The sequence below is a fragment of the Mustelus asterias genome, chromosome 2, assembly GCF_964213995.1.
Source record: "Mustelus asterias chromosome 2, sMusAst1.hap1.1, whole genome shotgun sequence".
Lineage (NCBI taxonomy): Eukaryota > Metazoa > Chordata > Chondrichthyes > Carcharhiniformes > Triakidae > Mustelus > Mustelus asterias.
The window spans coordinates 138,411,171-138,433,978 of record NC_135802.1 but is presented as its reverse complement, the minus strand read 5'-3'; the positions used below and the strand labels follow the sequence as shown (position 1 = coordinate 138,433,978).

At 46.2% G+C, this 22,808-nt stretch overlaps 1 protein-coding gene across 5 annotated transcripts in view; it reads right to left on the bottom strand.

Moving 5' to 3' along the window:
- The window catches only part of eepd1 (endonuclease/exonuclease/phosphatase family domain containing 1), a 197,636-nt gene that overhangs the window by 96,005 nt on the left and 78,823 nt on the right, over positions 1-22,808 (bottom strand). The gene's annotated exons all lie outside the window — the stretch shown is intronic.

The window sequence follows — 22,808 nt, the reverse complement described above, 5'->3', positions numbered from 1 at the left end:
TTAATTTGAAGAAATGAATATAGATCTATGCACTCAGATTTGACACCACAGAAAAAGTCCCCACCATTTACACTGCCCATGTTGGGCACAGGCATTTATTTACCTTTATTGGGCAAATGGTGCAAACCACTTTTCATTACCACAGACAAATGCAATGGCGAAGTTTCTAGAGTACTGAGCCTGCTCACCGTTTAGCGCCGTTCCATCAGTTCTTACTTCATACTTACTCATTTGAAAGATTATAGAATCCCTACAGTGCAGAAGGAGGCCATTCAGCCCATCGAGTCTGCAGTGACAACAATCACACCCAGGCCCTATCCCGGTAACCCCATATATGTATCCCGCTAACCAACGCATCCTGGGACACTAAGGGACAATTTAGTATGGCCAATCAACCTAACCCGCACATCTTTGGACTGAGGGAGGAAACCGGAGCACCCGGAGGAAACTCACGCAGACACGGGGAGAACGTGCAGACTCCGCCCAGACAATAACCCAAGCTGGGAATCGAACCCAGGTCTCTGGGGCTATGAGGCAGAAGTGTTAACCACTGTGCCACCTTGCTGCCCCCATGCATGACTCGGCTAATTTCAGACAAAGTTAGATCTTCAAACAAATATAATCAGCTGTTTGCACCTTGCCTCAAGTCTAGACAAAGCATTTAATTTTGTGTTTTCTAATAATTTATTTTATTCTTTATTCCTTCGCAATACCTGGGCATCATTGTCAAGATCAAGATTTATTGCCCTATGCCTAGTTGCCCTTAAAACGGTCGAGGCCAGCATTCCCCTAGTTCCCCTCAAAAAGATAGAGTCCAGCCTTTTTCTAGAACTGCTAGTCTATGAGGTGAAAATTCACCCACTGCGCTACTGAATCATAAAACCATAGAATCCCTACAGTGCAGGAGGCTGCCATTCGGCACATCAGGCCAACTTTCCAACCTATTCCCGTAACCCCACATTTTTTTCTCCACTAACACCCCTTACCTACACATCTCGGATCACAGAGCATTTTATCATGGCCAATCCACCCAAACTGCACATAAAATCATAGAGGTTTACAGCATGGAAACAGGCCCTTTGGCCCAACTTGTCCATGCCACCCAGTTTTCAATCATTAAGCTAGTCCCAATTGCCCGCGTTTGGCCCATATCCCTCTATACCAATCTTAGCCCTGTAACTGTCTAAATGTTTTTTAAAAGACAAAATTGTACCCACCTCTACTACCAACTCTGGCAGCTCATTCCAGACACTCATAACCGTCTGTGTGGAAGAATTGCCCCTCTGGACCCTTTTGCATCGCTCCCCTCTCACCTTAAACCTATGACTTCTAGTTTTAGGCTCCCCTATCTTTGGGAAAAGATGTTGTCTATTTACCTTATCTATGCACCTCATTATTTTATAGACCACTATTAGATCATCCCTAAGCCTCCTACGTTCCAGGGATAAATGTCCCAGTCTATCCAGCCTCTACTTATAATTCAAACCATCAAGTCCCAGTAGCATCCTGGTAAATCTTTTCTGCACTCTTTCTAGTTTAATAATATCCTTTCTATAATAGAGTAACCTGAACTGTACACAGTATTCCAAATGCGGCCTTAAATGTCTTGTACAAATTCAATAAGACATACCAACTCCTGTATTCAATGTTCTGACCAAGAAACCAAGTATGCCGAATGCCTCCTTCACCATCCTGTCCACCTGTGACTCCACTTTCAAGGAGCTATGAAACTGTACCCCTAGATTGCTTTGTTCTATAACTCTCCACAATGCCCTACCATTAATTGACTAAGTCCTGCCCTGGTTCGATCTACCAAAATGCATCACCTTGCATTTATCTAAATTGAACTCCATCTGCCATTCATCAACCCACTGGCCCAATTGATCAAGATCCCGTTGCAATCCTAGATAACCTTTTTCATTGTCACTATGCCACCAATCTCGGTATCATCTACAAACTTAGTAACCATGCCTCCTAAATCCTCATCCAAATCATTAATATCAATGACAAATAACAGTGGACCCAGCACCAATCCCTGAGGCACACCGCTGGTCACAGGCCTCCAGTTTGAAAAACAACTCTCTACAACCACCCTCTGGTTTCTGTCATCAAGCCAATTTTGTATCAAATTGGCTACCTCACCCGTGAGATTTAACCTTATGCAACAACCTGCCATCCGATACCTTGTCAAAGGCCTTGGTGAAGTCTTTGGAGTGTGGGAGGAAACAGGAGCACCCAGAGGAAACCCATGCAGACACGGGGAGGACGTGCAAACTCCACACAGTCACCCGAGGCCGGAATCAAACCCAGGTCCCTGGCGCTGTGAGGCAGCAGTGCTAACCACTGTGCCACCCCTATTGGATTGAGATTATAACCCAGTGACCTGAAGATTCAGAAATACATGTCTAAGTTGGGATTGTATGTGGAATTGGGAGGACAGCTGTGATGTGATGGTGTTCTCCATACAATTGCTGCCCTTGACCTTCTATCTTGTAGGGGTTTAGAAAGTGCTATGGTGTGTGCCATTTGCTTAGGATGACTGCTCCAATACCTGCATGGTAGGACAGCAGTTCATGAACGGTTCAGTAATCATCTATTTACATTTTAATTTGCATGCTATGCACCATTTGAAAATGAAACCTACTGAGATAAACAAGTGCTGCTTTTACATAATCTGTTCCCACGTGCATTTGCGGCATCTTCGCAAAACAGCAACAGCATCTATTTGTTTCGTACCAACAGCAGGCCACCTGGAACAGAGGGTCAAGTGCAAAATCCAGCAACAGAGAACAATTCATATTAAAATCTTCTGTTCCTTCCTATCTGAACAAACGGTTGTGGCACAATTGTGGAGAAGGGACACGCACGCATATTTTTGTCATTCATTCATGGGACATGGGCGTCGCTGGCTGGCCAGCATTTATTGCCCATCCCTAGTTGCCCGAGAGCAATTGAGAGTCAACCACATTGCTGTGGCTCTGGAGTCACAAGTAGGCCAGACCAGGTAAGGACGGCAGATTTCCTTCCCTAAATGACATCAGTGAACCAGATGGGTTTTTCTGACAATTGACAATGGTTTCTTGGTCATCATTAGATTCCTAATTCCAGATATTTTTTATTGAATTCAAATTCCACTACCTGCTGTGGTGGAATCAAGCATATTTTGTGCTGTCATTCCTGAGGGATGGGGCCTAAAGATGCCGGAGGGTGTCCAAAATTAAATTAAAGGTGCCATTCCCCATCGTCACCAGCATCGGGGCATTGCCCCCCACCCCCAACGTTGGCATCTCTCCACCCCCTCCCCCCCATAATGGGAAAACCACAATGGGTAACCTAGAGGCCTCACACCTGGCCACACCCCTCAGAGTGCCAGGGGGCAGTGCCTCGCTGTTTCCCTCACCACCCGGGGGCTAAACTGACCTTTGAGCCTCAGGCATGGTCATCATGACTGGTTTCCATGTTTGGAAGTCAGTAGTGATTCCATCACACCGGCTGGAGTACGCTATGGACATATGGGAAACCCAGAAGCATTTCTGCATATTTAAATATATTTACATTGATGGAATCAGGGTGTAAAGCTGATTATAGATAGAAGATAAGAGCAGGAGGAGGCCATTTGGCCCATCGAGCCTGCTCCGCCATTCATTATGATCATGGCTGATCATCCAACTCAATAGCCTAATCCTGCTTTCTCCCCATAACCTTTGATCCCATTCGCCCCAAGTGCTATATCCAGCCGCCTCTTGAATACATTCAATGTTTTGGCATCAACTACTTCCTGTGGTAATGAATTCCACAGGCTCACCACACTTTGGGTGAAGAAATGTCTCCTCACCTCTGACTAAATGGTCTACCCTGAATCCTCAGACTGTGACCCCTGGTTCTGGACTCCCCCACCATTGGGAATATCCTCCCTGCACTTATCCTGTCTAGACTTGTTAGAATTTTATAAGTCTCTGTGAGATCCCCCCTCATTCGTCTGAACTCCAGTGAAAACAATCCTAACCTAGTCAATCACTCCTCATACATCAGTCCTGCCATCCCCGGAATCAGCCTGGTAAACCTTCGCTGCACTCCCTCGAGAGCAAGAACATCCTTCCTCAGAAAAGGAGACCAAAACTGCTCACAGTACTCTAGGTGTGGCCTCACCAACGCCCTGTATAATTGCAACAACACATCCCTGCTCCTGTACTCAAAACCTCTCGCATTGAAGGCCAACATACCATTTGCCTTCCTTACCGCCTGGTGCACCTGCATGCTTACCTTCAGCAACTGTGCACAAGACACCCAGGTCCCGCTGCACACTCCCCTCTCCCAATTTACAGCCATTCAAGTAGTAATCTGTCTTCTTGTTTTTGCTTCCAAAGTGAATAACCTCACACTTAACTAAATTATACTGCATCTGCCATTGATTTGACCACTCACTCAACCTGTCCAGATCATTCTGGAGGATCTCTGCAGCCTCATCACAGTTCACCCTCCCACCCAACTTGGTATCGTCTGCAAACTTTGAGATGTTACATTTTGTTCCCTCATCCAAATCATTAATATATATTGTGAATAGCTGGGGTCCCAGCACCGATCCCTGTGGCACCGCACTAGTTACTGCCTGCCAATTTGAAAAGCACCCATTAATTCATACTCTTTGTTTCCTCTCTGCCAACCAGTTTTCTGCCCAAGGTAGAAAGGCAGATGAGCCACTAAAATGTTGGTTGATGGGATGGGTTGGCCCGGTTCAGTGCATGCATGTTGTCTTCCCAACATGTTCAGCCCCACAGTCAGTGTGACTTCATTCAAAATAGGCACAGGAGGCCGCCAGCCCAGACAGGTGAGGGGCTACTTTACTGTCACCACCCCCCCACTCCCCCACCTCCCAAGATTAAATCATCAGCCCAGCATCTCCAGGGCCTCTGATTTTTCTCTGCCCATTTTTCTGAGTAATTCTACCTCCTTCAGCTTACCAAACCGCTCCAGTGTTTCCCCAGATTTACTGTTATGCATTTCGTTCTTGCTTTTAACTAATTCAAGATTTAGCATCTTCCCAATAATCCTTCGCTCATTGTTACTGAGGAACACTCAGCTGAATAACATTTCACTGATCTAATGCTGAGTTTGACTCCCCAAAACTGCTTGGAAGGTGGGCTTGAGGTTTTTCCTCATCGCCAGGTTGATCTGAGTTGGGATTTCAGTGTCTCAGAATCAGGGTTTGGTGAGAAAATGTTTTGCAGGTTCCGATAGCTGGAGAAGGTGGTTGTACAGAAATGCGAAAGAGAACGATGTCAGAGAGTATCAGAGAAATCTAAATCATGCCCTGAAATATTCAGGGTAATCAATACCGAACACTGATTATCAGCGTGTGGAGGATGGATCCCTCACTTACGCTCACAGATTACTGGAAGGAGAAAACATTAATAATGCATGCTTTTCGAAGGTCTTGCAGCATTTCTACAGGAGCCGAATGAATGGAGGTAACTGCAGGTTTGCCACTGTGTGCTAACCACTCAAGTCACAGATTCACATCTATGTTTCATGGCAATTAAAATCATCCATTAACAAGAGTATATGACATCATTTCTTGCAGAATTAAATCACATTTCTATGTAGACAATTTAAGTAAATCTAAACATGAACAACGGATTTCAAATATTAAAATGTGAAATCATCAAAGTTTTTGAGGCACCCAGTGTCAGAATCGCTGTTCCAGAAACATGCTTCAGCTGAGCATGGATTCAAACCCCACATTATGCGGGGACTGAGGGAGTGCCGCACTGTCAGAGGGTCAGTACTGAGGGAGTGCCGCACTGTCAGAGGGTCAGTACTGAGGGAGTGCCGCACTGTCAGAGGGTCAGTACTGAGGGAGTGCCGCACTGTCAGAGGGTCAGTACTGAGGGAGTGCCGCACTGTCAGAGGGTCAGTACTGAGAGAGTGCCGCACTGTCAGAGGGTCAGTACTGAGGGAGTGCCGCACTGTCAGAGGGTCAGTACTGAGGGAGTGCCGCACTGTCAGAGGGTCAGTACTGAGGGAGTGCCGCACTGTCAGAGGGTCAGTACTGAGGGAGTGCCGCACTGTCAGAGGGTCAGTACTGAGAGAGTGCTGCACTGTCAGAGGGTCAGTACTGAGGGAGTGCTGCACTGTCAGAGGGTCAGTGCTGAGGGAGTGCTGCACTGTCAGAGGGTCAGTGCTGAGGGAGTGCCGCACTGTCAGAGGCTCAGTACTGAGGGAGTGCTGCACTGTCAGCGGGTCAGTACTGAGGGAGTGCTGCACTGTCAGAGGGTCAGTGCTGAGGGAGTGCTGCACTGTCAGAGGGTCAGTGCTGAGGGAGTGCTGCACTGTCAGAGGGTCAGTGCTGAGGGAGTGCCGCACTGTCAGAGGCTCAGTACTGAGGGAGTGCTGCACTGTCAGCGGGTCAGTACTGAGGGAATGCTGCACTGTCAGAGGGTCAGTGCTGAGGGAGTGCTGCAGTGTCAGAGGGCTAGTGCTGAGGGAGTACTGCACTGTCAGAGGGTCAGTACTGAGGGAGTGCTGCACTGTCAGAGGGTCAGTGCTGAGGGAGTGCTGCAGTGTCAGAGGGCTAGTGCTGAGGGAGTACTGCACTGTCAGAGGGTCAGTACTGAGGGAGTGCTGCACTGTCAGAGGGTCAGTGCTGAGGGAGTACCGCACTGTCAGAGGGTCAGTACTGAGGGAGTGCTGCACTGTCAGAGGGTCAATGCTGAGGGAGTGCTGCACTGTCAGAGGGTCAATGCTGAGGGAGTGCTGCACTGTCAGAGGGTCAGTGCTGAGGGAGTACCGCACTGTCAGAGGGTCAGTGCTGAGGGAGTGCCGCACTGTCAGAGGGTCAGTACTGAGGAAGTGCCGCACTATTAGAAGGTCAGTACTGAGGGAGTGCCGCACGGTCAGAGGGTCAGTGCTGAGGGAGTGCTGCACTGTCAGAGGGTCAGTACTGAGGGAGTGCCACACTGTCAGAGGGTCAGTGCTGAGGGAGTGCTGCACTGTCAGAATGAATACACTAATTATATATTTGTTTGTTCATTTGTGGGACATGGGCGTCGCTGGCTGGCCAGCATTTATTGCCCAGCCCGAGTTGCCCTTCGAGGGCAATTGAGAATAAATCACATTACTGTGGCTGTGCAGTCACATGTAGGCCAGACCAGGTAAGGTTGGCAGATTTCCTTCCCTAAAGGACATTAGTGAACCAGATGGGTTTTTCTGACAATTGACAACAGTTTCATGGTCATCGGTAGATTCTTAATTCCAAATATTTTTTACCAAATTCAAATTCCACCATCTGCAGTGGCGGGATTCGAACCCTGGTCCCAAACATTAGCTGATGTTCTGGATTAATAATCTAGCAATAATACCACTAGGCCAGCGCCCCCCCAACCCCAGCAGGGAAGTGGGAGGACACAGGGAAGATCCCATTCTGAGATCACCCTGGCACAGATCCCATTATGGCCGTAACAGAATTGGTGTCCGCAGTGAATGGGACTGGAAAATGGTTTCATGTGACGGGGTCCAAGGTAGGTGTTCAAAAGCTTCAAAGGACCAAGAAATCATGAGTCATCTTGCCTACAGTTCGTTTGGTCACTCCTTGAAACCTGCCTCTTTCACGTCAATATATGTAAGCACAGCTAATTATCAAACTTTGTTTGATAATGTACATGTGAAGTACTTGGGATATTTTCCTATGGTAAAGGCACCATATAATTACCAGCAATTGTTATGGAGTTCCTTGCATATGTTCCAGACAAACTACTCATGAACATTCTTGGGCGGCACGGTGGCACAGTAGTTACCACTGCTGCCTCACAGCACCAGGGACCTGGGTTAGATTCCCGGCTTGGGTCACTGTCTGTCTGGAGCTTGCACGTTCTCTCTGTATCTGCGTGGGTTTCCTCCGGATACTCCGCTTTCCTCCCACAGTCCAAAAGGTGTGTGAGTTAGGTTGATTGGCCATGCTAAATTAACCCTAGTGTCAGGGGGTTAGCAGGGTAAATATGAGAGGTTACGGGAATAGGGCCTGGGTGGGATTGTGGTCGGTGCAGACTCGATGGGCCGAATGGCTTCTTTCTGCACTGTAGGGATTTTATGATACTATTCTATGATTCACGCCATATGTTTAGGTTATACATGTCAAATGTTTTACAATCAAAGCAAATACAACATTAAGAGTATCTAAATAATATTTTTCTCCATCACATTGCACCTATTCCCTATCCCTTTTCCAGGCACAACTGGGGAGCTCAAGAGTGGAGACTCATTTTCTCCCCTGTTTGTATTTGTCAGAGAGGGATTGTTAACGCATGAAATATTTTGTATGGCCTTGTTTTTGTCAGTATTGGTGTTTTCTGGCAATCTACCTCACTGCAGCACAAGACGTCAACTTGAAGATTTCACTGACAGTAGAGAGAGGAAATGAGCAAATGGGACGTGATCCAGGCATCAGGAACCTGCTGCCACTTGGAAAAGTTATAAAGAAAGCTGACAACTTCACTAATCTTGGATAGCACTGTTGAAATAACAAAACATTTCACATTAGTGCTCGAGAAGTTGGAAAACTAACAGTGCTTCACTACTTCAAACTTAACATCTTCCTAAAAACATGGAAGGTTATTTAACCCACTCTTCCCTACAACTCCACAACTACTCAAGGATCTAACTGCTTCTTGAATGACTTCAGAATTTCAATCTTCATTTTGATATGCAGCAGACAACAACTTGCATTTATATAGCATCTTTAAATGTAGGCAAATGGCCCGTGGCCCTTTGTCAGAGCGTAATCAGACAAACCTTTGACATGAAACCAAAGTAAGAATTATTCGGACAGGTGACTAAAAGCTCAAGCAAAGAGTTAAGTTTTAAGGCCGTCAGCACAGTAGCACTGCTGCCTCACAGCACCAGGGACCCGGATTCGATTCTCGATTTGGATCACCGTCTGTGTGGAGTCTGCACATTCTCCCCGTGTCTGCATGGGTTTCCTCCATGTGCTCCAGAATCCTCTCACTGTCTGAAAGATGTGCTGGTTAGGTGCATTGCCCTTGCTAAATTCTCCCTCAGTGTACCTGAATAGGCGCCGGAGTGTGGCAACTAGGAGATTTTCACAGTAATTTCATTGCAGTGTTAATGCAAGACTACTTGGTCTAATAAATACTACTTGACACTAATAAATAAATAAAAATGTAAATGTAAAGGGAACTACAGGTGGGTTTCAGGTGGGAATTCCAGGTAATGGGACCTAGATAGTTAAAGGCACAGCATTTGATGGTGGGGTGAAGGGACTGGGGGATATGCACAGTGGAAGATTGCAAGGTTCTTGAAGGTCGATAGGGTTGGAGGAGGAGGTTACAGAGGGGGTGAGGCTAAGGATGAATTTGAACATGAGAGCATTCTAGGTATCAATTTCTCTACAAAAAGTGTATCAGTGTTGAGAGGGACAAGTTGGGAAAGCAAAAGCACCTTTTTTTGAACTTCCTTACTCAAACTACTCCAACATCAGATTAATGACTGCAATGCTAGTAAGTCTCTAGTATTATTGCATGTATTGAGGCAATGGATATGCTGGCTAAGGTTTCATTCTTCTGAGCTCCCCAGCCTGCAATGTCTCCCCTTGTTCACTTTGACATATAGACAGTCACAAGACAAAGGTGTAGAGGCAGAAGGGTAGCAATTTTAAGGGGCATCTTTGGTTAAATATTAGCTAAGAAAATACACAGATTTGAGTGAGAATACAGTTCAATTGAATAATATTGAATTCACACACATCACAATGTATTGGGCATTGTATTATAATTATGGTCTTTAAGCTCCAAAAGTATCAGTAACGTCTGGTCTCAGAAGGCAGAAGAATCCCTTGCCACCCAACATGGAACAGGGTCCGACTTCCTCCTCATCCTTTCCATTCAAATGTATCTGTTAGTTTTCCCTCCCACTCAATGAAAGCTCTCGTTAAAGAATACTCCCACCTTTATTTGCTCTCTTTAGTTATAGTGGAGAAAGGACATAACATTTTCGATGTATTTTTAATAGGGAAAAATAATGACATATTAAAGTTCCCTTAAGTGATCATTAACTCCTCCTCCAAGCCAGCCTACCCACTGACAGCATGCTATTAGAAATTAATTCATTCATTCTCAGTTTGCCTTGAAAATAAGAACCGACAGTGAAACGTTTTCTCAAATCGTGAAGTCAGACTAATTGCTGCTGGCATAAGTATCTCTCTCTTCAGGCCCTTCTTAATCAGGAACTAAACATAACATAAAATTTAATATCTTAACTTTTCGGCCTCAAACATTTAACTGGGTGTCTGTGCTACACATGAGACAGATGTCAGTGGCAGATTTCATTTGCAGATACCTACCGCCGGTTTCTGCCACTCACAATGACAGCCCAAGCCAACATTTGGTAGGTTTCATTTCATTTTCAATTGCTCCCCACTCCGCCCCTCCTGGATCTCACCTTGCCTTAGCTTTGTATGCAAAAAACCAGCCACCTTGAAGCACTGTTGGTTTAATAAGGGAAAGGTGTTTGTCAAAACCAACCTGCTTTCCCATTCTGAAACAGCAGCCTATAAGGTTCCCAGATTGTTAAATGCATAAAGTGGTCTGGGGCAAACTGGTTCTCCAACCTGCAGTTGGATCAATGTGGTTTCTGGATATAAAACATTCCCGAGTAAAGAGGCGGACTACAAGAAAAGGTGTACTTCCCATGTATAGAGTCTCGTGTGCACAAAAAAAATGGTCTGTGGGGAACGAACTGGAAAATGCCCATCCAGGTACATTCCATCTGAGAACCTAAATACTGGCCATCACTGGTCTATTTGGTCCAAAAGACCTTTGTAAAATTCGGAGGTTTCGGAAATGTCAAGCAAAAATAGAAATGAGCAATGAGATTCCAAAACGAGGGGATTGTTTACAAGACAAAAAAAGGTGCAGTGGTATTCTGAAGTGTTGGAGTGGATCATGTGCTTATGAGGCTTGAAGCCTTAAGCCTTTCAACTTCAGAGCTGAGAATTCTATCAATGGAGCCAAGTCAACTGGTGAGTTTTCAAATTCAGTAGCATGACTGATGCGAGTGGGTCATACGCTGTACACCTGCCACCTGATCACTTCTGATTTGTTCATTCTATTTATGTGCAAACTGGACATGAATGAAGCGATCAGTTGGCATCTGGACCTATAACTACTGGGCTGTAAAACACTCTGAAAGTGAATTTGAGTTGGGGCACTGCAATCCCTCGCACGCAAATAGACACCGCACATGGATAGTCAAGTGCTTCTGCCAATCAGCAACATAACTTCCCTATTCGGTTTCTTTCTGAAGTTACCTGACAAAGGGGTCCGAATAACTTTACTTCTATTTGTCCAAACGCACTGCATCCTGTCATAATTATAGTCTGTAATGGAACAGGGTCTAGAAAGATGGAGCCTGCAATTATATAATGCCTTGTAAAAAACCTTAGGATACCCCAGATCGATTTACAAACAATACAGTATTTTAGCAGTGTGTTTGCCATTCTGATAGAGTAAATTAGTACCGAATGATTAATATCTGGAATGGGCAAGTTGTCTTATGAGGCTGGACAGGCTAGGCTTGTATCTGCTCAAGTTTAGAAGAACAAGAGGTGACTTGATTGAAACCTATAATATCCTGAGGCTTGTTGACAGGGTGGATGTGTAAAGGATGCTTCCTCTTGTTGGATAATCTAGAATTAGGGGCCACTGTTTAAAAAGGGGTCGCCCATTTAAAACGGAGATGAGGGGGGAAAAAAATTATCTTAGAGGGTTGTGTGACTAGAATTAGCTTCCTGGCAAAGGTGACTGAGGCTGTCTTTGAATATCTTTCAGGCAGAAGTAGATAGATTCCTGATAAGCAAGGGAATGAAGGGTTAGTGGGGTTAGGCAGGAAGGTGAAGGCGAAGCAAGCTTGAGGGGCTGAATGGCCTACTCCTGCTCCTAATTCCTATGTTCACATGCAAACATGGCAGCTTATTTTAACACAGCAAGATCCCACAAACAGCAATGACCGATAAACTGAATGGAAGGATCCGAGGCGGGATTTTAGGGCCTCGCTTGAGAGGGACCGGAAATTCCTGCTCGAGGTCAACGGACATTTCCGTTGTCGGCCCCTTGCCTGCTCCGACTCCGTGGCAGGCGAGGCAGTAGAGTTCCAGCGCAAGTTTTTAAATGACTACATTACAAGTTTTCTCCACATTCACAGAAACAGATGTCAACAGGGAAAGGAGAGAAAATCGACGCACATTTGCTGCACTTACGAGCTCCAGATTTCACCCCGCACAACACACCAAACAGCAGTTCAGCATTTAGTGCTGGGCACATGATGTGTGCGCTGCGCCGTAAACCATAGCGTTCTGCCAACTTTTCCCTGTTGTCAAAGATCCCTCAGCAAATACTTCACTTGAAACAGATTTAGTGCCAACATTGTGAAACAGGCTGGGAAAAACATTGCCGTCTGGCAACTCCATTACACTGGAACAATGAGGACCTTTCTGTTGCTGAAAGCAAAATTACACTTACAATTAACCTCCAGACAGTTTCCACTTCTGGTTAAATCATTATGTAACTGCAGTTCAACACAGTACAGTTCATGCAAAACTTAAAGGGCTTGTGAGGTGGGGGTGGAGGTGTCTTGTCAGTCTCCTCAGTACCTTTTGTGACAAACGCAAACAGAAGCAGGCCATTCAGCCCATCGAGCCTGCTCCAACATTCAATTAGAATGTGGTTGATCTGCACCTCAACTACAAATGGGCCCTTTCCTCTATATTACGCCAAACCTTTGCCCAACAAAATTCCATTGCTCAAAAGCTCCAACTGACCTCCCTCAATAGCTTTTCCAGGCAGAATGTTCCAGGTTTCCACTAACTTTTGTGTGGAAAGAAAAGTGTTTCTTTTCAGAGTGGCCTTGCTCTAGTTTTTATAGATTACGTCCACTTTTTCTGGATTCCCAGTGTCTATCCTCTCAAATCCTTCAAATATTTTAAACACTTCAATCAGATCACCCCTCCATTGTCTAAACTCAAGGAAACACAAGTTTATGCAACTTGTCTTAATTTAACTGCAAATTTGACCCCTGCTATCATGCTAGCGAATCTGTGCAGGCCCCCCTTCAAAGACAACATAGGTGCAATGCCGCAAACATACAAGTTAGGAGCAAGAGTAGGCCACTCGGCCCCTCGATCCTACTTGGCCATTCAACAAGATCATGGCTGATCTGCCTGGAATCTCACCTCTGCATCCCGACTACCCCCTTGCTCATCAAGGAATATTCAAAGACTATCTTATATTTAAAGTTTATTTATTAGTGTCACAACTAGGCTTACATTAACACTGCAATGAAGTTACTGTGAAACTCCCCTAGTCACCACACTCTGGCGCCTGTTCGGGCACACTGAGGGGGAATTTAGCATGGCCAATTCACCCTAACCAGCACGTCTTTCGGACTGTGGGAGGAAGCTGGAGCACCCGAAAGAAACCCGCGCAGATATGAGGAGAAGGTGCAGACTCCGCACAGACAGTGACCCAAGCTGGGACTTGAACCCAGGTCCCTGGTGCTGTGAGGCAGCATTGCTAACCACTGTGCCACCATGCCTTCTTTTGAGGAAGAGAGTTCTAAAGGCTCACAACTCTCAGAAAAGAAGATTCTCCTGATCTCTGTCTTAAATGGGTGACCCTCTATTTTTAAACAATCACCCCTCATCTTAGATTCCCCCACAAGACGAAACATCTTCTCCACATCTACCCTGTTAAGACCCCTCAGTATCTTATATATTTCAATCATTTCATCTCATACACTTCTAAAACCCAGCAGATACAAGCCAGAACCTGTCCAACCTTTCTTCATAAGACAACCCACCCATTCCAAGTATTAGTCTGAATTGCTTCCCATACATTTACATCCTTCCTTAAATAAAGAGACAAGTATTGTCCACAGTACTCCAGATGTGGTTTTACCATGCCCTGTATAACTGAAGCACAGTCTTCCTTGTTTGATATTCAATTCTCCTCGCAATAAACACTAACGTTCTATTAGTTTTCCAAATTACTTGCTGCATTTACATACTAGCCTTTTGTGATTCATGCATGAGGACACCCAGATCCTTCTACATTTCAGGGTTCTGCAAACTCTTACCATTTAGACAGTACAATTCTGTGTAATTCTTCCTCCCAAGATGGACAATTTCACATTATCCGACATTATAATATATATGTAATATTTTCACTGCAGAAAAAAAACAGGGGCGGCACGGTAGTTTAGCACTGCTGCCTCACAGCGCCGGGGCCCAGGTTCGATTCCCGGCTTGGGTCACTGTCTGTGTGGAGTTTGCACATTCTCCCCGTGTCTGTGTGGGTTTCCTCCGGGTGTTCCGGTTTCCTCCCACAGTCCAAAAGATGTGCGGGTTAGGTGGATTGGCCATGCTAAATTGTCCCTTAGTGTCAGGGGGACTAGCTAGGGTAAATGTATGGGGTCATGGGAATAGGGCCTGGGTGGGATTGTGGTCGGTGCAGACCCGAAGGGCCGAATGGCCTCCTTCGGCACTGTAGGATTCTATGATTCTATGATTCTATACTCTTATACTCTATTTGCCAGATCTTTGCCCACTCACTTAACCCATCTATATCCCTTTGTAGCCGTCTTATGTTCGCTTCACAACTTACTTTCCTCCTCATTTTTGTGACATCAGCAAATTTAGCAACTAAACCTTCCGTCCCTTCATCCAAGTCATTTATATAAGTTGTAAACTGTTGGAGCCCTAGCATTGATCGCTGTGGCACACCACTTATATCACCTCGCCAATCAGAAAATGACCCATTTAGCCTCCTCTGTTTCCTGTTAGCTATCCAATCTTCCATCCATTCCGATATACACCTACACCACACACTTTTATTTTTTTGCAATCACCTTTGATGTGGCACTTTAGCAAATGCCTTCTGGAAATCTAAGTGCAGTAGATCCACCAGTTCTCCTTTACCCGCAGCACGTTACTTTTTCAAAGAACTCCAATAAGTTGGTTAAACAAGATTTCTCTTTCACAAAACCATCCTGACACTGCCTGATTACCTTGAATTTTTCGAAGTGCCCTGCTGTAGCGATTTTCCGACCTTGCCATACCTGGCACAGATCGTGCCGATCCCATAAAATAGCGCATGGGCCTAAAAATCAGTGTCGCACTCAGCGTCAAACGGTTTGCAATCGTCCCAGTCCCGTTCTAATGGCACAAACTGGATCCCGCCCTGAGGCCGACTCGAATATTTACAGCGGCATTTAAATATGCTCAGCACGTTCAACGTCGGATTCTCCCGGCTCCCGGGACTATCTGACCCTCGGACACGTTGTAAGACGGGCGAGAATCATTCGTGGTCTCCACCAGCAGAGACCAGGCATGATGGTCACGCTGGGGGGGGGGGGAAGTGTTTGGAGGCCACTGGAGCCTCTGGGTGGTTGGGGACATGGCTGGGTAGTGGCCATCTGGCAGTGCCCACCTGACATTCTAGCAATTGGGCACTGCCGGTGTGCTGGGCAGTGCAAAAGGGGTGGGGATTATGGGGGCTAAAGTGAGGGGGGGGGGTCATGAATGGGTGGAGCATGAAGGGACTCTTGAAGGGGAGCATGTCGGGGGCCACGAAAGGCACCCATTGGGACAACCGCTTTGCCCTGATGCAGATGACCCATGTTGGCGAGGGGGTGGGGAAACATTCTGCAGGGTGGGGGGGGGGGGGGGGGGGGGGCGTCCCAAAGTCTGTGGGGGGAGAGAGGGGATCTCTCTGTGCACTGCGGGATCGGGGTACTCTTTCAAAACGGCACCTAACTACTTTGCAGCCCGGCTCACTGCTCAGAACTGCCGCATAACTCACCGCTCTCCCAAATAATGACTTGTGTGTGGGACGATTGCGGTGTAAACCGCGCCGGTCTGTTGTGACACTTGGTTTTTTTTGCAAAATTACAACCCACAGGGGGTTGGGATTTCTCCCATCCTGCCCACCATGGGAATCGTAGCGGGCAGGGGGCAGACCACGCAAAGGTCCATTGACCGTGGACGGGATTCTCCGGTTTTGGGGCAAGCGTGGCTGGAGAATCCCACCCCGCATTGTTAATAATACCTTTGAACATTTTCGCTATGACAGACGTTAAACTAACTGACCAGAAGGTTCCAGCTGTCTGTCTCCCTTGCTTTTTCAATAAAGGAGCTGCATTCGCTCTGTTCCAATCTAATGGAACCTCCTCCAAAGTTCGGGAATTTTGAAAAACTTAAACCAATGCATCAACTATCTCATGAGCCACTTCTTTTAAGACAGTAGTTCAGGTGGGGCCTGACAAAGAGATTGTACAGCTGAGGTTCCTCCACTTTGTATTCCAGCCACACTGAAATAATGGACAAAGCCATTCGCTTTTTCTTTTAATTGCTTTTTATATCCACCTACTGACTTTTACTACCTCAGTTTAAAAATGGGAAAACATGCATCTTCAAGCTTAGTGCACCACTCAACCCAATGTGACAAGAGGTTTAAGTCGCCTTTTGGCTTGGGTTAAGCACCGTCAAGCTCCAGATCTCAGGCAGCCAGTGGCAACCATGGAGCAGCCATGCATGAAATGAAACTGGACCGACCACCTGGCAGTGTTTCAAGAAGGCAGCTCACCACCATCTTCTCAAGGGCAACTAGGGATGGGCAATAAATGTGGCGAGTCAGTGACACCCATGTCCCACGAATGAATAAAAACAATAATTAAGTGATTTTTTAAAAACCGGTTCTTCGCAACCATTGGTTTGCAAGTTTACTTTGGCATCTCATCCAGTTACACGAGACAAAACAGGTCAGGAGACAGTGACATGCGAACAGCTTAAAAAATGGACTGAATAGATAAAGGAGAACAGGTTGCATTGAACCAGTTAGTCAGATAGAAAGGGGTATGAGGGAGGTACAATTTCCATTCAATGATCCATGTTAAGTGTGAGCTCTAGACTTGGCAGCGGTGCTTCCCACACCCTTTCTCCGCAGTCAAACCACCTGACACTGTGGCCATCCTCTATATGTCCACGTTGGCCTTGTTCCGGTGGGAAGCCCGAGTCTGGGGAACCAAACCCAAGCACAAGTCTGGTTGAACATCACTTTCAAATTGGCTGTGCACTGCGTGAAGAGTCAGAAAGATCCTGGTTTAGATCCCACAGGGTTCTGAAGTGACTCAGAATGAAGTGATCCAATAGGCATTTCTTGGTTAAAAAAACAGACTGACTTTTGGAGCTAAATTGGCACTGCTCTGCAGGGGTGGGTGGATGATGTTATTTAATTACTGAGAACAATAAAATCTGTCATGCAACTTACAAATCCTTACAATTTTTAACAACCTCCAAATTACTTGCACGTTGATGAAAGCGCACTGGGGGCGCGATCTTACCAGCCGTTCATGCCACGCTTCCGCTGCAGAGAGGTCGGAAAATTTGGCGCCCAGCCCAATCTTTGTTCACTGTAGCGGGATGGGATGCATGAATGGCCATAAGATTCAGGCCAGGAGCTGAGCACAGGTCATACCTCGACACTTGTCGTGCTAATGCAGCCCTTCCTCTCTCCTGTGCTAAATACCCCGACATAGCAGCTTCATATGGTATTCACACACAGGTTGATACCTTGAGATATCTCATCCCTCAAATATGTAATGCAGCATTTCTCATCAATTATTATCCCCATCATTGATTTCCAAAACTGAAACATTTGTCCAATGGATTCCGTTAGCTTCTTCAGTCTCTGATGCCCCACACTCTCACTCCTGCCACTGATTGCCTGTCACATCTTATATGGTGCTGCATTTACTCATAGAATCATAGAATATAGAATCCTACAGTGCAGAAAAAGGCCATTCAGCCCATCGAGTCTGCACTGACCACAATCCCACCCAGGCCCTATTCCCATAACCCCACATATTTACCCGAGCTAGTCCCCCTGATACTAAGGGGCAATTTTAGTATGGCCAATCCACCTAACCTGCACATCTTTGGACTGTGGGAGGAAACCGGAGCACCCAGAGGAAACCCACACAGACATGGGGAGAACATGCAAACTCCACACAGGGAATCGAACCCAGGTCCCTGGCGCTGAGGCAGTGGTGCTAACCACTGAGCCACCGTGCTGCCCTGCATGACTTCATGCTATTTGGAAAGTGAAAAGCCCGTTCAATCTCCCACTGAATGATTCTGGATTATCAGTCAAGCAGCTTCTTAATCTCCAATATTTTCAATGTCCGTATGATTTCCCTTCAGGGCTGCTTGTAGCATTGCCCAGGGGTTTAATGTTCAAATCCTGAAGTCTCTAGGTTAATCCCGGAGGACTGATGACCAATGCTCTCTTTAATGTCTCCTTGGTGTACATAGCCAAGGTGGTCCCTTTATGTTTGCTGTGCTGTTGCATATGCATACATCCTAAATGGAGTGTTGGATGTATGTGGCCCAGTTATTCCCTGCGGGATAAGTTCTGGATTGCAGCATGGCCATGCACCTGCACAGTTTAAAGGGAACACTGAATTCAATCACAATCCATAACCGAATGAGCCAGCGTCTCCCTCACTCCACCATTACCGTCAAACAAGGGAATCAGCCCCGGTTTAATGAACAGTGCAGGACAGCATGAGATGCCAACCTGGTGAAGCTTCAGCGCAGGAATACATGCATATTAAACGGGGAAAGCAGTATGCTACAAGCAGAGTTGTCCCACAACCAAAAGATCAGATCTAAGCCCTGCAGCCTTGTCACATCCAGATGTGAATGGTGGTGGACAATTAAATAACTAACAGAAAGTTTAAAATTTGTTTATTAGTGTCACAAATAGGCTTACATTAACACTGCAGTGAATTTACTGTGAAAATCCCCTAGTCGCCACACTCTGGCGCCTGTTCGGGTACACTGAGGGAGAACTTGGCATGGCCAATGCATCTAACCAGCATGTCTTTCGATCTGAGGGAGGAAACCGGAGCACCCGGAGGAAACCCACGCAGAAACAGGGAGAATGTGGAGACTCTGCACAGACAGTGACCCAAGCCGGGAATCGAACCCAGGTCCCTGGCACTGTGAGGCAGCAGTGCTAACCACTGTGCTACCGTGCCACCCAAGGAACAAATATCTTATTTTTTAATGATGGGGGAGCCCAGTGTGTCAGTGCAAAAGACAAGGCTGAAGCATTTCCAACCATCTCCAGCCAGAAGTACTGAGTGGATGATTCATCTCAAACTCCTCCGGAGGCCCCCAGGATCACAGGCATCAGTCTTCAACCAATTCAATTCATTCCAGGCCAAGAAGAAGCTGAAGGCTCGGTATACTGCAAAGGCGCCGGGTTCTGACAACATTCTAACATTAGTACTGAAGACTTTGTGCTCCTGAACTTGCCACGCTCCTAGCCAAGCTGTTCCAGTCCAGTTACAATGCTGGCAACTACCTGACAATGTGGAAAATTGTCCAGGTATGTCCTGTACACAAAATACAGGAAAGATTCTGCCAGTTACCACACTATCTAGTCTACTCTCCATCATCATAATGATGAAGGTGTCATTAACCGTGCTATTGAGCGACATTTACATAGTAATAACATGCTCACCGATGCTGTTGATGTTCCGCCGAGGACACTCAGCCTTGGCCCAAACATAGACGAAAGAGCTGAATTGCAGAGGTGAAGTGAAAATGACATCCACAGTCCAAAGATGTGAAGGTTAGGTGGATTCGCCATGGTAAATGCTGGCTGGGGCAGAAGGGAGGGCCTGGGAGGGATGCTCTTTCGGAGAGTCAGTGCAGACTTGATGGGCCAAATGGCCTCTTTCTGCACTGTAGGGATTCTATGGATTCTATGACTACCCTTGACATCAAATCTGCACTTCATTGAATGTGGCATCAAGTCAATGGGAATAAAGGCGTAAAACTCTCCATTTGTTGGAGTCATACCCAGCAGAAGATGGTGGTGATTGCAGGAGATTGATCATCTCAGACTCAGGACATCACTGCAGGAGTTCCTCAAGATAATGTTCTAGGCCCAATCATCTTCATCAATGACCTTTCCCCTATCACAAGCAGGGATGTCCGCTGATGATGTTCAGCCCCATTCACAAATCCTCAGATACTGAAGCAGTCAATATCCATGGACTGAATTTAACCATCTCCCATTGACATTCAATGGCATTACAAGGGGTGGCACAGTGGCTAGCACTGCTAGCTCATGGCACTCGGGTTCAATTGCAGCCTTGGGTAACTGTCTGTGCGGAGTCTGCACATTCTCCCCGTGTCCGCGTGGGTTTCCTCCAGATGCTCCTGTTTCCTCCCGCAATCCAAAGATGTACAGATTAGGTGGATCGGCCATGCTAAATTGTCCCTTAATGTGCAAAGATGAATAGGTTAGGGGGGTTAGCGGGGTAAATATGTGGGGTTACAGGAATAGAGCCTGGGTAAGATGCTCTGTCAGAGAGTCAGTGCAGACTCGATGAACTGAATGGCCTCTTTATGCACTGTAAGGAGTCTACGATTACCAACACTGAATCTCCCACTACTAACATCCTGGGGGTGGGGGTTACCACTGCTCAGAAACTGAATTGGACTAGCCATATAAATACTGTGGCTACAAGAGCAGGTCAGAGGCTGGGAATTCTGCAGTCACTCACCTCCTGACTCCCCAAAGCCTGTCCATCAGCTACAAGGCATAATTCAGGCAACTGATGGAATACTCTCCACTTGCCTAGATGAGTGCAGCACCAATAACGCTCAAGAAGCTCAACATCATTCAGAACAAAGCAAACTGATTGAATGGTACCCCAACCACCACTTGCAACATTCACTCCCTCCACCACCGAAGCATAGCACCAGTTGTTACACACTATTGCGTATCATATATATCTTATATACAAGATGCACTGCACAATTTGCCATGCTTCCTTAAACAGCACCTTCCAATCCCACAACCTTGACCACCTAGAAGGTCACGGGCAGCGTGGGAACATCATCGCCTACATGTTCCCCTCCAAGCCACACACCATCCTGACTTGAAACTATATCGCCGTTCCTTCATTGTCGCTGGGACAATATCCTGGAACACTCTTCCTAACAGCACTGTGGATATACCGACATGATGCAAACTGCAGCGGTTCAAGAAGGCAGCTCACCACCACCTTCTCAAGGGTAATTAGGGACGGGTGAAAGAATAAAAAAAATAGAGTTATATCATTCAGGGGTGATGTACGGAAGTATTTCTTCACAGAAAGGAAAGCCTAGAACTCCAAAACAACACCACTGTTGAGGCTGGCTCAATTAACAATTTCAAAACTGAAATTGTTATTACAGAAGGGTAGCAAGGAATGCAGAACTAGGGTGGGTAGATGAAGTTAAGATACAGGAGGATGTGATCTAATTGAAAGGCAGAACAGGTTCATGTAAATGGCTTACTCCCATTCCTCGGTTTTGGATTACTGGCCCATACGTGAAGAATGATGTCCATTTCTGACCACATTATTGAGTTCTTTGAGAAGATGACCAAAGAGGTCGATGAGGGTAAAGCAGTTGATGTAGTGTATATGGATTTCAGTAAAGCGTTTGATAAGGTTCCCCACGGTAAGCTATTGCAGAAAATACGGACGCATGGGATTGTGGGTGATTTAGCGGTTTGGATCAGGAATTGGCTAGCTGTAAGAAGACAGAGGGTGGGGGTTGATGGGAAATGTTCATCCTGGAGTTCAGTTACTAGTGGTGTACCGCAAGGATCTGTTTTGGGGCCACTGCTGTTTGTCATTTTTATAAATGACCTGGATGAGGGCGCAGAAGGATGGGTTAGTAAATTTGCGGATGACACTAAAGTCGGTGGAGTTGTGGACAGTGCGGAAGGTTGTTGCAGGTTACAGAGGGACATAGATAAGCTGCAGAGCTGGGCTGAGAGGTGGCAAATGGAGTTCAATGCGGAAAAGTGTGAGGTGATTCACTTTGGAAGGAGTAACAGGATTACAGAGTACTGGGCTAATGGTAAGATACTTGGTAGTGTGGATGAACAGAGAGATCTCAGTGTCCATGTGCATAGATCCCTGAAAGTTGGCACCCAGGTTGATAGGGTTGTTAAGAAGGCGTACGGAGTGTTAGCTTTTACTGGTAGAGGGATTGAGTTTCGGAGCCAGGAGGTCATGCTGCAACTGTACAAAACTCTGGTGCGGCCGCACTTGGAGTATTGCCTACAGTTCTGGTCGCCGCATTACAGGAAGGATGTGGAAGCATTGGAAAGGGTGCAGAGGAGATTTACTAGGATGTTGCCTGGTATGGTGGGAAGGTCTTATGAGGAAAGGCTGAGGGACTTGAGGTTGTTTTCGTTAGAGAGAAGAAGGTTAAGAGGTGGCTTAATAGAGACATACAAGATGATCAGAGGATTAGATAGGGTGGATAGTGAGAGCCTTTTTCCTCGGATGGTGATAGCTAGCACGAGGGGACATAGCTTTAAATTGAGGGGTGATAGATATAGGACAGATGTCAGAGATAGGTTCTTCACTCAGAGAGTAGTAAGGGCGTGGAATGCCCTGCCTGCAGCAGTAGTGGACTCGCCAACATTAAGGGCATTTAAATGGTCATTGGATAAACATATGGATAATATTGGAATAGTGTAGGTTAGATGGGTTTTAGATTCGTTTCACTGGTCGGCGCAACATCGAGGGCCGAAGGGCCTGTACTGCGCTGTAATGTTCTATGTTCTATGTACATGATGTACCTGGAAAAAGCCTCTAGTTGCTACAAACCAGGTACCAGGAGGGCAGAGATTCCTATTGATTTCTGGAAGAGGAAATCATACTCACCC